This window comes from Oncorhynchus gorbuscha, unplaced genomic scaffold, assembly GCF_021184085.1.
Source record: "Oncorhynchus gorbuscha isolate QuinsamMale2020 ecotype Even-year unplaced genomic scaffold, OgorEven_v1.0 Un_scaffold_781, whole genome shotgun sequence".
Taxonomy (NCBI): Eukaryota; Metazoa; Chordata; class Actinopteri; order Salmoniformes; family Salmonidae; genus Oncorhynchus; species Oncorhynchus gorbuscha.
Window position 1 is genome coordinate 65,521 of NW_025745810.1, and position 11,980 is coordinate 77,500.

At 48.1% G+C, this 11,980-nt stretch overlaps 1 pseudogene; it reads left to right on the top strand.

The window, feature by feature from the left end:
• LOC124020245 overlaps window positions 1-11,980 on the top strand; it is a 155,872-nt pseudogene that overhangs the window by 35,954 nt on the left and 107,938 nt on the right.

Consider the following 11,980-nt stretch of genomic DNA (forward strand, 5'->3'; position numbering starts at 1 on the left):
TGTCAGGCCCCCTGGTCCCTGGTTACATCATCAGAATCTGCATGTCAGGCCCCTGGTCCCTGGTTACATCATCAGAATCCGCATGTCAGGGCCCCTGCTCCCTGGTTACATCATCAGAATCCGCATGTCGGGGGGGTTGATTCCTGCAGTGACGTGCAGTGATTCGGTTTCCGATCAAAAGGATCGGAAACCGATCTCTTCCTCATCCACCTCTTTCTCCTCCTCCTCCTCCTTATCTCTTCCTCATCCACCTCTTTCTTCTCCTCCCCTCCTTATCTCTTCCTCATCCACCTCTTTCTTCTCCTCCCCTCCTTATCTCTTCCTCATCCACTTCTTTCTCTCCCCTCCCCTCCTTATCTCTTCCTCATCCACCCCTTTCTTCTCCTCCCCTCCTTATCTCTTCCTCATCCACTTCTTTCTCTTCCTCCCCTCCCCTCCTTATCTCTTCCTCATCCACCCCTTTATTCTCCTCCCCTCCTTATCTCTTCCTCATCCACTTCTTTCTCTTCCTCCCCTCCCTCCTTATCTCTTCCTCATCCACCTCTTTCTCCTCCTCTCCTCCTCCCCTCCTTATCTCTTCCTCATCCACCTCATTCTTCTCCTCCCCTCCTTATCTCTTCCTCATCCACCTCATTCTTCTCCTCCCCTCCTTATCTCTTCCTCATCCACCTCTTTCTTCTCCTCCCTCCTTATCTCTTCCTCATCCACTTCTTTCTCTTCTCTCCCTCCCCTCCTTATCTCTTCCTCATCCACCTCTTTCTTCTCCTCCTCCTTATCTCTTCCTCATCCACCTCATTCTTCTCCTCCCCTCCTTATCTCTTCCTCATCCACCTCTTTCTTCTCCTCCCCTCCTTATCTCTTCCTCATCCACCTCTTTCTTCTCCTCCCCTCCTTATCTCTTCCTCATCCACCTCTTTCTTCTCCTCCCCTCCTTATCTCTTCCTCATCCACCTCTTTCTCTCTCCTCCCCTCCTTATCTCTTCCTCATCCACCTCATTCTTCTCCTCCCTCCTTATCTCTTCCTCATCCACCTCTTTCTCCTCCTCCTCCTTATCTCTTCCTCATCCACCTCTTTCTTCTCCTCCCCTCCTTATCTCTTCCTCATCCACCTTCTTTCTCTTCCTCCCCTCCCCTCCTTATCTCTTCCTCATCCACCTCTTTCTTATCCTCCCCTCCTTATCTCTTCCTCATCCACATCTTTCTCCTCCTTATCTCTTCCTCACCCACCTCTTTCTCCTCCTCCCCTCCCCTCCTTATCTCTTCCTCATCCACCTCTTTCTCCTCCTCCCCTCCCCTCCTTATCTCTTCCTCATCCACCTCTTTCTTCTCCTCCCCTCCTTATCTCTTCCTCATCCACCTCTTTCTCCTCCTCCCCTCCCCTCCTTATCTCTTCCTCATCCACCTCTTTCTTCTCCTCCCCTCCTTATCTCTTCCTCATCCACCTCTTTCTCCTCCTCCCCTCCTTATCTTGTCCTCATCCACCTCTTTCTCTCCTCCTCCCCTCCTTATCTCTTCCTCATCCACCTCTTTCTTCTCCTCCTCCTTATCTCTTCCTCATCCACCTCTTTCTCCTCCTCCCCCCTCCTTATCTCTTCCTCATCCACCTCTTTCTCCTCCTCCCCTCCCCTCCTTATCTCTTCCTCATCCACCTCTTTCTTCTCCTCCCCTCCTTATCTCTTCCTCATCCACCTCATTCTTCTCCTCCCCTCCTTATCTCTTCCTCATCCACCTCTTTCTTCTCCTCCCCTCCTTATCTCTTCCTCATCCACCTCATTCTTCTCCTCCCCTCCTTATCTCTTCCTCATCCACCTCTTTCTTCTCCTCCCCTCCTTATCTCTTCCTCATCCACCTCTTTCTTCTCCTCCCCTCCTTATCTCTTCCTCATCCACTTCTTTCTCTTCCTCCCCTCCTCCTTATCTCTTCCTCATCCACCTCTTTCTTATCCTCCCCTCCTTATCTCTTCCTCATCCACCTCTTTCTTCCCCTCCTCCTTATCTCTTCCTCATCCACCTCTTTCTCCTCCTCCCCTCCCCTCCTTATCTCTTCCTCATCCACTTTCTCCTTCCTCCTCCCCTCCTTATCTCTTCCTCATCCACCTCTTTCTCCTCCTCCCCTCCTTATCTCTTCCTCATCCACCTCTTTCTCCTCCTCCCCTCCTTATCTCTTCCTCATCCACCTCTTTCTTCTCCCCTCCCCTCCTTATCTCTTCCTCATCCACCTCTTTCTTCTCCTCCCCTCCTTATCTCTTCCTCATCCACCTCTTTCTCCTCCTCCCCTCCTTATCTCTTCCTCATCCACCTCTTTCTCTCCTCCCCTCCTTATCTCTTCCTCATCCACCTCTTTCTTCTCCTCCCCTCCTTATCTCTTCCTCATCCACCTCTTTCTTCTCCTCCCCCTCCTTATCTCTTCCTCATCCACCTCTTTCTCCTCCTCCCCTCCCCTCCTTATCTCTTCCTCATCCACCTCTTTCTTCTCCTCCCCTCCTTATCTCTTCCTCATCCACCTCTTTCTCCTCCTCCCCCCCTCCTTATCTCTTCCTCATCCACCTCTTTCTCTCCTCCTCCTCCCCTCCTTATCTCTTCCTCATCCTTATCTCTTCCTCATTCTTTCTCTCCTCCCCTCCCCTCCTTATCTCTTCCTCATCCACCTCTTTCTCCTCCTCCCCTCCCCTCCTTATCTCTTCCTCATCCACCTCTTTCTCCTCCCCCCTCCTTATCTCTTCCTCATCCACCTCTTTCTCCTCCTCCCCTCCTTATCTCTTCCTCATCCACCTCTTTCTTCTCCTCCCCTCCTTATCTCTTCCTCATCCACCTCTTTCTTCTCCTCCCCTCCTTATCTCTTCCTCATCCACCTCTTTCTCTCCTCCCCTCCTTATCTCTTCCTCATCCACCTCTTTCTCCTCCTTATCTCTCCTCCTTATCTCTTCCTCATCCACCTCTTTCTTCTCCTCCCCTCCTTATCTCTTCCTCATCCACCTCTTTCTCCTCCTCCTCCCCTCCTTATCTCTTCCTCATCCACCTCTTTCTCCTCCTCCCCTCCTTATCTCTTCCTCATCCACCTCTTTCTCCTCCCCTCCCCTCCTTATCTCTTCCTCATCCACCTCTTTCTTCTCCTCCCCTCCTTATCTCTTCCTCATCCACCTCTTTCTCCTCCTCCCCTCCCCTCCTTATCTCTTCCTCATCCACTCTTCTTTCTTCCTCCTCCTCCTCCCCTCCTTATCTCTTCCTCATCCACCTCTTTCTTCTCCTCCCCTCCTTATCTCTTCCTCATCCACCTCTTTCTCCTCCTCTCTTCCTCATCCACCCTTTTCTTCTCCTCCCCTTATCTCCTCATCCACCTCTTTCTCCTTCCTTATCTCTTCCTCATCCACCTCTTTCTCCTCTCTGCCCCTCCTTATCTCTTCCTCATCCACCTCTTTCTCCTCCTCCCCTCCTTATCTCTTCCTCATCCACCTCTTTCTCCTCCTCCCCTCCTTATCTCTTCCTCATGCCTCATGTTCTCCTCCTCCCCTCCTTATCTCTTCCTCATCCACCTCTTTCATCCTCATCCTCCTTATCTCTTCCTCATCCACCTCTTTCTCCTCCTCCCCTCCTTATCTCTTCCTCATGTGTTTCTGTCCTCCTCCCCTCCTTATCTCTTCCTCATCCACCTCTTTCTGTTGCATGCCTCCTTATCTCTTCCTCATCCACCTCTTTCTGTGTATCTCCCTGTTATCTCTTCCTCATCCACCTCTTTCTCCTCCTCCCCTCCTTATCTCTTTCATCCACCTCTCAAGATACTGATATTCTTTAAAAAACAGCAACCCTCCTCCCCTCCTTATCTCTTCCTCATCCACCTCTTTCTCCTCCTCCCTCCTTATCTCTTCCTATCCACAATTTCTCCTCCTCCCCTCCTTATCTCTTCCTCATCCACCTCTTTCTTCTCCTCCCCTCTGATCTCTTCCTCACCACCTCTTTCTTTCAAGATCTGATCTCTTCCTCATCGACCTCTTTCTTCTCCCCCCTCCTTTTCACCCTCAGCTTTTGTCCTTCGTCATCCTGCGTTACTTTGTCCTCCCCATGTCTCTCCTCTCTGCCCGACAGATGTGCACTCTATCCACACATCCCAATGTGTGTGTGTGTGTGTGTGTTGCGTGCCTGCATGTGTGTGGTTGTGTGTGTATGTGTGTGTTGCGTGCCTGCATGTGTGTGTGTGAGTGTGTGTGTGTGTGTGTTGCATGCCTGCATGTGTGTGATTGTGTGTGTATGTGTGTGTTGCGTGCCTGCATGTGTGTGTGTGAGTGTGTGTGTGTGTGTGTTGCATGCCTGCATGTGTATGATTGTGTGTGTATGTATGTGTATGTGTTCACTTCTTGGAAATAGGCGGTTTCTTACACAATCACCCTGCATGACAATTGATGCCTGTGGTTCAAGATACTGATATTCTTTAAAACAGCAACAATGGCAAAACAACCCAAACAAAACAGTAGTAAACACAATTACAAAGCTTTTTGCGTTGACTCGTATCGCAGATCCACAAAACCAAAATAATATGCTCTGGTGACGTTTCACAACAATGTGTTGATTTAGAGATCGAAATACCCCAGGAATTGACCCACCACAAGCTCTTCGCTCGTTGGTACAGCAGATACCGCGGCTTGATAGGTAACGGTTGATAAAACTGCTCAGTAACAGTGAACGCAGCAGATGTCAAAGTTTCAGTAGGACTGTGAAAACCCCACAGATCAACCTCACATCTTTAGCAGCACAGCTTGAGTGCAAAAGACATTGCACCATTTTTCTCCCTCCGTGGATCAATCGCTCCCTCTCTCTCTCTCTCTCTCTCTCTCTCTCTCTCTCTCTCTCTCTCTCTCTCTCTCTCTCTCTCTCTCTCTCTCTCTCTCTCTCTCTCTCTCTCTCTCTCTCTCTCTCTCTCTCTCTCTCTCTCTCTCTCTCTCTCTCTCTCTCTCTCTCTCTCTCTCTCTCTCTCTCTCTCTCTCTCTCTCTCTCTCTCTCTCTCTCTCTCTCTCTCTCTCTCTCTCTCTCTCTCTCTCTCTCTCTCTCTCTCTCTCTCTCTCTCTCTCTCTGTCTCTCTCTCTCTCTCTCTCTCTCTCTCTCTGTCTCTACCTCTCTCTCTGTCTCTGTCTCTCTCTCTCTCTCTCTCTCTCTCTCTCTCTCTCTCTCTCTCTCTCTCTCTCTCTCTCTCTCTCTCTCTCTCTCTCTCTCTCTCTCTCTCTCTCTCTCTCTCTCTCTCTGTCTCTGTCTCTGTCGCTCTCTCTCTCTCTCTCTCTTTCGTTCTTTCTTTCTTTCTATCTTTCTCACTCTCTCTCTCTATCTGCCACTCTCTCTTCTGCCCTCTCTTTCTCGTCTCTCCTGCAGTGGGCATAGCTAAGCCGCCTGGGACTGCCCCAGAGTCCATGCTGACACAAACCTTTCAAGGAGGCTTAATTTATTAATTTGGTGTGTGTTTGTGTGTGTGATGTGGTGAAAGTGTCTGTGTGGGAGCGAGAGAGTGTGTGTGTGTGAGTGTGAGGCCAAGGCTTTGTGGAGTGCTCATCCCGCAGGGATCTCAGGCTCGGTTCATGGCAATGTTTCCTAAGCAATCCACTCGACGGACAGTGAGATATGCTTAATGGAAACACACACACACTCACACACACGTTTGGACGGTAGCCCCGCCGGCGGATTTAAGTGGTGTGTAACTCCCATTGTGGCTCTCAGAAAGCCCAGGCTAAACTGGGATAAACACAATGATAGGGTTCCATAATAGAGCCCAAGCCAAAATGAAGATATGATTCGAGCCTTTTGGAGTCAGCCAAGAGACACTACTGGGAGTTTTAGATAATCAGTCCCCTTCAGCTTGTTAACACTTTGTAAGCCCCCGACTGACACTGTGCTAGTTTATTTCCTGTGCTTTTTCTCAGCGTTGCCATGAAAACACTGTTTCTTTGTTCACCTGTCCTTGACATTACAAGGCAGTCTTTAATTCATCACACATTTATTTTATCGAAGCAATTCAACAGGAAATCTAAGTCGTTGAGAATGTGCAGTCAAATCAATGTCCAAAACCTGTCAATGTGGTGGGTATGTAAGTCTTTTTCAAGGTCACTTTGCCAAGGTTTGTCTGACAAGCGAATTGTCTCTGCCTTTCTCTCTCTCTCTCTCTCTCTCTCTCTCTCTCTCTCTCTCTCTCTCTCTCTCTCTCTCTCTCTCTCTCTCTCTCTCTCTCTCTCTCTCTCTCTCTCTTTATCTCTCTCTCTCTCTCTCTCCTCTCGCTATCTCTCTCTCTCGCTCTCTCCCTCTTTATCTCTCTCTCTCTCTCCCTCTTTATAGCTCTCTCTCTCTCTCTACCTCTTTATCGCTCTCTCTCTCTCTCTCTCTCTCTCTCTCTCTCTCTCTCTCTCTCTCTCTCTCTCTCTCCTCTTTATCTCTCTCTCTCTCTCTACCTCTTTATCGCTCTCTCTCTCTACCTCTTTATCGCTCTCTCTCTCTCTCTCTCTCTCTCTCTCCCTCTTTATCGCTCTCTCTCTCTCTCTTTATCGCTCTCTCTCTCTCTCTCTCTCCCTCTTTATCGCTCTCTCTCTCTCTCTCTCCCTCTTTATTGCGCTATCTCTCTCTCGCTCTCTCCCTCTTTATCGCTCTCTCTCTCTCTCCCTCTTTATAGCTCTCTCTCTCTCTACCTCTTTATCGCTCTCTCTCTCTCTCTACTCTCTCTCTCTCTCTCTCTCTCTCTCTCTCTCTCTCTCTCTCTCTCTCGCTCTCTCTCTCTCTCTCTTTATCGCTCTCTCTCTCTACCTCTCTCTCTCTCTCTCTACCTCTTTATCGCTCTCTCTCTCTCTCTCCTCTTTATCGCTCTCTCTCTCTCTCTCTCTCTCTCTCTCTCTCTCTCTCTCTCTCTCTCTACCTGACCTCTCTCTCTCCTCTCTCCTCAGGGATTTATCTACTTATATCCTCTCTCTCTCACGCTCTCTCTTTCTCTCTCTTTCTCTCTCTCTCCCTCCCTCTCCCTCGCTCACTTGCTTCAAAGTAGACCTCTCTAGTACAAACAAATTCCTTTCGCTCAGTTTAAGTGAGAGTCAAATCTTCACGTGAGCCCGTGTGTGCGTGTGTGTGTGTGCTCATATTAAACACATCTTATTCAAGGATCTCACTAAAAATGCCATTCTGAATTGACTCCATCCTGCTACTACCTGACCTGTTGTCCTCATCCTAGTTATGCAGGGCCTTAAATAAATACAGAGCCCCACGTCTGTCCCTGGTTGAGAGATTTATCTACTTATATCCTGATTGGTTACTTCCTGCTCTTGCTACGTCAGTGCGACGTCATCATGGGCAACTGAATGATCAGTCTTGTTGACGCAGAGCCTAGGTCCGTCACTGAAATGGTGTCCCCAGGTAAACAAGGACTCTTAAAAATGGGTTCCTTGCTGGTTGCCATAGTGCTGGTGGTGAGTCATGTTCTGATTGTAGAAACCCTCCTAGTGAGATCCAAGAATAAACCAGTCAAGGGTCACACCAGAACCCCCTAGTGAGATCCAAGAATAAACCAGTCAGACCAGAACCCCCTAGTGAGGAATAAACCAGTCAGACCAGAACCCCCTAGTGAGATCCAAGAATACAAGGGTCAGACCAGGACCCCCTAGTAGTGAGATCAGTCACCAGGAATAAACCAGTCAGGGTCAGAACCCCCTAGTGAGATCCAAGAATACAAGGGTCAGACCAGGACCCCCTAGTGAGATCCAAGAATACAAGGGTCAGACCAGGACCCCCTAGTGAGATCCAAGAATACAAGGGTCAGACCAGGACCCCCTAGTGAGATCCAAGAATAAAATACAGTGGTCAGACCAGGACCCCCTAGTGAGATCCAAGAATACAAGGGTCAGACCAGGACCCCCTAGTGAGATCCAAGAATACAAGGGTCAGACCAGGACCCCCTAGTGAGATCCAAGAATACAAGGGTCAGACCAGGACCCCCTAGTGAGATCCAAGAATACAAGGGTCAGACCAGGACCCCCCTAGTGAGATCCAAGAATACAAGGGTCAGACCAGGACCCCCCTAGTGAGATCCAAGAATACAAGGGTCAGACCAGGACCCCCCTAGTGAGATCCAAGAATACAAGGGTCAGACCAGGACCCCCTAGTGAGAACCCAGGGTCAGACCAACTGCAAGCAATCACCCCCTAGTGAGCACAAGGGTCTGCAAGAGTTAAAGCAGTGGTATTCAAAGTTGGGGTCACCACCCCTAGTGGGGTCGCAGGGGAACTGCAGTGGGGTCACCAATTATTATTATTTTTAAACAAAAACAAATCTTTTTTGGGAGAACAAAAAATGAATAGTACAGATTATTGTACCGGACAATAAACAAACGTTTTTGAGAAAGATAATTTGTTATTTGTTGAGGTTGTGTCATTAGATTTGGCGTGGGGTGGAGAGAAATTGTTGGGATAAAAATGGGGTACCCAGAAATTCTGGCAAAAGAAATGTGGTCCTCGCTGAAAAAGTTTGAATTACCACTGAGTTAGAGGATGAGAGAAAGGTAACACCACAGAGAGAGAAGAGAGACAGAGAGACAGAGGGGTAGACAATGAGACAGACAGGTAGACACAGAGAAAGAGAGGGACTGACATAGCGAGATAAACTGAAGCAGAGATGAGGAAAGAGAGTGAAAAGAGAGAGAGAGGCAGCGAATAGCTCTGATGATCATTAAGAAAAGGTCATCAAATAGTTCTCTGTCAAATAGTAGCTGTCAAACAATCCTTGGGACATCACGCTGACATCACGCTGACATCACGCTGACATCACGCTGACATCACGCTGACATCACACTGACTCAACCTATGTCCTTTTATTCAGTGACCGTACACTGCTGGATGTCTCTCCTCATAGACAGCCACAACTCTTTCCCATCTCCCCTCACCTATAAGCACCATTAATTAAGATCCAAATGTAGCTCCTTTCTGTTCCCCGTCAAATCGAAAACCATTAAGGCAAAACAATTGAGCGTCACTCAAACAGACTGTGCCAGAGGGAACGTTAGACGAGCGGTGTTCTGTATGTATCACTGACATGTATTCCAAACAGTTCAACTTTGAATGAGGAAATTGAAAGGATACATCCTCTGAGACTAATGTTGCTTTTGATGCCTTGGCGACGCCTTCTTTCACTTGGCCCCCGACAGCAAGAACGTGATGCCTCTTTTTGAGGGGGCTTGAGAACACATTTATGAGCAAACTAGCTTGTGCAGGACAGCGACTCATCTTCTAGTTACAGAAGAAGAAGAAGACGCTATCGCCGTGAAACCGCTGACATGTGAGAGCAGAACACTACACCAATACAAACCTGCTCTCCTTCTCTGTGGTGGCCATTTTGGTTGTTTGTCATAATAATAATTACAAATGATCTGTGTAAACGTCGCCTTCTGTGTGCGTCTGGTAATTGGTCCCCGGTGTGACCCTTTAGTGTTGACGACCTCTTAAAACCCTGTTGTGTCATGGTCATTAAAGAGAAATCAATTAGCAGAGTAGTTAACAATAGAAATGAATTAGCCTGTTCCCCCACTTCCATTGATTTATACTACTGTGAACCACCACTAGAGATACAGCAACAACATTGGGTCAGTGGTGTGTGAGCACATCTCTCTCTCTATATATATATATATATCTCACTCTCATTTTATGAATTCTCTATCTCACCATCTCCAGCCACCATTCTCTCACTATCGCTCTAATTATCTCCATGTATCTATCTCTCTATCACTGCATTTCTCTCTTTATCACACCCTCTTTTTCTTAGCCTCTTAGTTCACCCCTTTCCTCAACCCTCTCTCTCTTTCTCTCTGTCCTCTCTCAATTTGTTATCTTATGATAAGTATCAGACAGTTCATGAGGGACTCTGGTGACTTCTAAACATTGTGGCTTTCCGACAGACAGGCATTACCTTCCATCATGAGTAGTGGGTTTGGGTATAGGGAAGAGAACAGGGTGTCTCTACCACATAAATATAATTGATATTTTTATTCTAGTCATTATTTTTCTAAGGTGGCCACTCTCCACTCACAGGTGAGTGAATGCTGTCCTTGAAGGAGCTACCCAGTCTCCAGATCTCCCGTTCCCCCATGTACCGATCCTGAGAGGAAGCCAAGGGAATGTTGTTCCTGAGAGGAAGCCAAGGGAATGTTGTTCCTGAGAGGAAGCCATGGGAATGTTGTTCCTGAGAGGAAGCCAAGGGAATGTTGTTCCTGAGAGGAAGCCAAGGGAATGTCGTTCCTTAGAGAGAGAGATGGAGTGGGGGAATAGAGACTGAGATGGAAAGGCAGAGAGAGAGAGATATGGAGAGTTAGAGGACAAAGCAAAGGATTGGGCTCTGTAAATCGACTCGCTCTCTCTCTCCACGCCTCGTGTCCAGGCAGAAGAGAGATGGGAGAATTCCTGCGGGAACTGAACCCACAACCTTGGCATTGCTAGCTCTATGCTTTAACCAGCTGAGCCCCACATGGCACTATGCTAGTCAATGTTCTCTGGCTAGGTTATGTGGAGGCAGGATGGGTGGAGGTGGGGAGGGTTATAGGGCAGAGAGGCAGCCACGTGCCCCACTCCAAGCAGCCCGTCATCGGGGACATCTGCCATCTCTCTTCCCTGTCACTGTGAGAGTCTGGCCCTCCTCCAGCCCTTTGGCCCGTTCACCACACGTCTGGACATGTCCGACCGCTCCTCGGTACCTGCAAGCCCCACAGCTGCCAGCAGGGGGAAAACGAGCCACCACGGCCCGGCAGCCATGTAAGCCAGGTCAACAGGAGGTTGATTAAGTTGTAAAAAAGGCTATTTTGTGTCACAATGTCTAATAAATTAAGTGAACCTAGTGTTGAGAGGGCAAAATGGAAGCAGCTCTTTTTTGGGGGCTAAAGTGAAAGGGACATCTCCTTTCACGCTTAGCTCGGTTGTTTGCTGAACCAACGAACACTCTCTCCTCATCGATGCAATACTCCAACCCCCTTCCATACAGTAAAACACAGTATTTGTATTACAATGCATTTTAAACAGTGTCATTTCAACAGTATGTACATAAGAAAGAAACCTCAGTTACAGTTCCATTGCATGTATTAGTTAAAGCCATAGAAATATGACTAAAACAGGGATAAAGCTCCCCAGACCACAGGAATTTGTCTCTACCCTCTTGGGTTCCTTCAATATGGCTGATGCCAGTTCTAGTAAATCAATTTCAAACAAGCTCCTTAATATTCCTCCTGCCTCGCTAATGTCCTTTCCCTCCCTTTTCTCTCCCTCCTCTCTCCCTCGTATCTCCCAGGAACCAGACTGTGCTGCACCAGTTCTGCTGCCCGGCCCCAGAGGCCCCCGAGGGGGAGTCCTCGGCCTGTGTCCCCAGGTAAGATGGCTGCCTCCCTTTTCACCCAGCACCATATTTGTTGTTGTTGTTGATTGTAGTCACCGTTGCTTCTAACCGTTTTCCTGGTGGTGGTGGTGCTACTGTAAGACAACACAACTGCCCCAGTTTCCTCCGTCTTGAAGTGGTTGTAAGTCCTTTGGGGGTCCCTGACTGTCGTCGACCAATCCAGGCTCAGTGCTTTCGTTTCCCCACTGTGATGTTATCAAGAGAGAGAGAATGTCATCAAGAGAGAGAGAATCTCCTACACATCTTTAAATAGTGGCCAGGTAGACAGAGAGGGAGTTACTATTCACTACAAATGCAGCTTGTCACTTTATTTGGGGTTTTGAACATTGAAAAAAACTCGAAATTAAGACCGAATCAATCTCAGCTCCAGGAGAGGCGATCAAGATAAATTCATGGGAACATGATGGTAATCTCCAAATCAATCAGAGAGAGATCCTATTTCCTGGACGCTGGTCAACTCATCCAAAGCAATGCCATAGGAAACAATAGAAGCACGGCCCAGGGCTTAGTGATAAAGGCAGGATGAGGATAATATGAGATTTTAATATCTCCACCGAGCACACAGTGTTATCAGGGAATGAGGTAAGCAGTCA